Genomic DNA, 2,500 nt, shown 5'->3' on the forward strand with positions numbered 1-2,500 from the left:
GCATCATCTGTGCTGTGTAGAATAGAACACACTCACATGCATAAATATATTTATATATGTATATAAGTATGTGTGTAAGTATACATGTATGTATGAATATACATATATACATACACACACACATACACACACACATACACACAAATACACACACACACGCACTCACACACACACACACACACACACACACACACACACACACACACACACACACACACGCACACACACATATATATGTATATGTACACACACACACACGCACACACACACATACACACACACACACACACATATATGTATATGCATATATATAATTTTTTTTTTCTTTTTTTTTCTTTTTTTTTTTTTGGTAAATGTGTGCTGAACTCTCCGGCACTCACGAAGAAGCGACCACACGGCTCTTGCTTCATGCCTCCCATGCATTCCATCAAGGATTCATCAAACTGATGATACAGGCAACTGGCACGGATGTGTACGTTAAAAGTGTTGGCATGCGTTCCATTGTATTCGTTCACCTCAAAACACAGGTAGAGACATCAAGATTATTGAAATTGGGGCACTAAGAACAATTTTATGGACGGAAACGCGGTTCGTGACAGCCATTTTGAACATCTCAATTTTTGGCGGAGTGACGTCGTGATTCCCGCATTTTCCCGATGCACAACTCGACCAAAAGATGTTACATTTCCGCCCCACTAACAGGAAAATACCTTTGGTCTTACAAGTTGCATCAGTTACGGTCACACAAAAATGACAGGGTCGTTGGAGGACCGGGGTCAGAAAACATATAAGGTGTAAAGAGGTCAAGGTCACAATACACACTTTGCTTGTTAAAGATGTCAGGGATACCACGCGCACGTTGCTATAAATGCACGTTGCTAAAGAGGGTTATCCCTCGCGAAAGAGTCGATCTCTAAAGAGGTCGAAGTCACACCCCAACAGTATAACATCTACATCTGCACATGCAGACACAGGCATATACAAAACGTACTACGTATGTAAAAGAATAATGCTATATATTGTAGGTCAAAGCTGCCCCGGAAATGGAGCTTTATATATAGAGAGATAAATATAGCTAGATAGATAGATTGAGAAATAGACAGATAGATTGCTGTGTGTGTGTAGTTTTTTGTGTTTATGTGCATGCACAAATGCCTGACCTGCAACAATGCTACTAATGAGTACAGGGGTGAGTAGTAACAAAGCTATGCATATAATTACAAACGCACGTACAGAGAAAATCATATCAGAGCGGTCATATCTAAATTCTAGGAATGCATCGACATTATCAGATAATGAGTAACGTGTGGGAAACCTTTGTTATCCGAAGCATTTCAGTCACGGATAGTATTTTTTGTGATTACTTGCTACACTTGTTCGTTTCTAGTATAGCTACCATCAGTTTGATGTATTGAACAACGCACAGTTCCGGATGTGTTCAACAGCGTGAAGGTTGCCACTTCATTGAAATAGTTCACTAATATAGGCATAAGTGTGTTAGAGGGAGTATTTGTTTGAAAAAAAAATCAACTACGTCGAGCTTGAGGTAATTCTTTTTTTTTTTGTCAGGAATTAGTTATCTCAGGTTAAAAGAAGAAAGGGGAAATTATATCATCCATTTTTATATTGCAGAGATATCTGAATTACGAGTTTTTGTTCTTTTCATTGCAATAATCCAAAGTGGGCGGTATAAAAACATGCGTATATTATCCTGTGTTTGTCGAAATAATGTTGGGAGATTATTCCGTAAAACACAAAGTATCAACTTTTTTTTGTCAAGCTCATGGCTTTCATCATTTGTCCTTCCTACGTCTTTGACTTCCGTAATATCAACTCTCCTGTCCCTTTAAAATTTAGAAGACATTTTTTCCATCCAGAAGCTGTAAACATCAGCATAAAAGAGAACACTGGACACTCTCTGTCCGATTCCCAAGGCCACCCATTTCTAGGCCATGAGATTCAGGAACGCTGTCCAACGGCCGTCGGAGTTGCCAACTATACATTTATCTCGTTTCTTCAATTTCAGAAAGAAAGCTTTGCAAATTGATACTGGAAGGGGTGAGACTCTGAGTTGTAGGGAGTATTGCAAAAGGGCTTTATACTACAGGAAGTCATTCTTTTGAGAATATTGTGAACATCGATAAATATGTGTTGTCAGAAGTCTTGTCTAGTGTGATTTGAGTATTAAACTGATGTGTTCCCCTATCAGTGGCGGATCTATAAGGGGGACAGCTGGAGGGAGGGAGGGAGGGGGAGGTGGCCCGGCTATGATCAGGCATGCACCCTCAGTTGCCCCTCCGTTTTCGAATTCTAATGATGATATTGCAAAAGCAAATCGCCAGTCCACCAAGTATTCGAATCATTCCGACATTGCGGTGTTTTCATTTTAATTGTGTGCACACGTTACAAGATTCGGAGTTACTGTTGGGGTTTGACGTCATGATATCACTTGCACCCTATCAGTTGCTACGGCAAAAGCCACCTTCATAAATCTCTCTGG

Source organism: Penaeus vannamei, chromosome 2 (assembly GCF_042767895.1).
Source record: "Penaeus vannamei isolate JL-2024 chromosome 2, ASM4276789v1, whole genome shotgun sequence".
Taxonomy (NCBI): domain Eukaryota; kingdom Metazoa; phylum Arthropoda; class Malacostraca; order Decapoda; family Penaeidae; genus Penaeus; species Penaeus vannamei.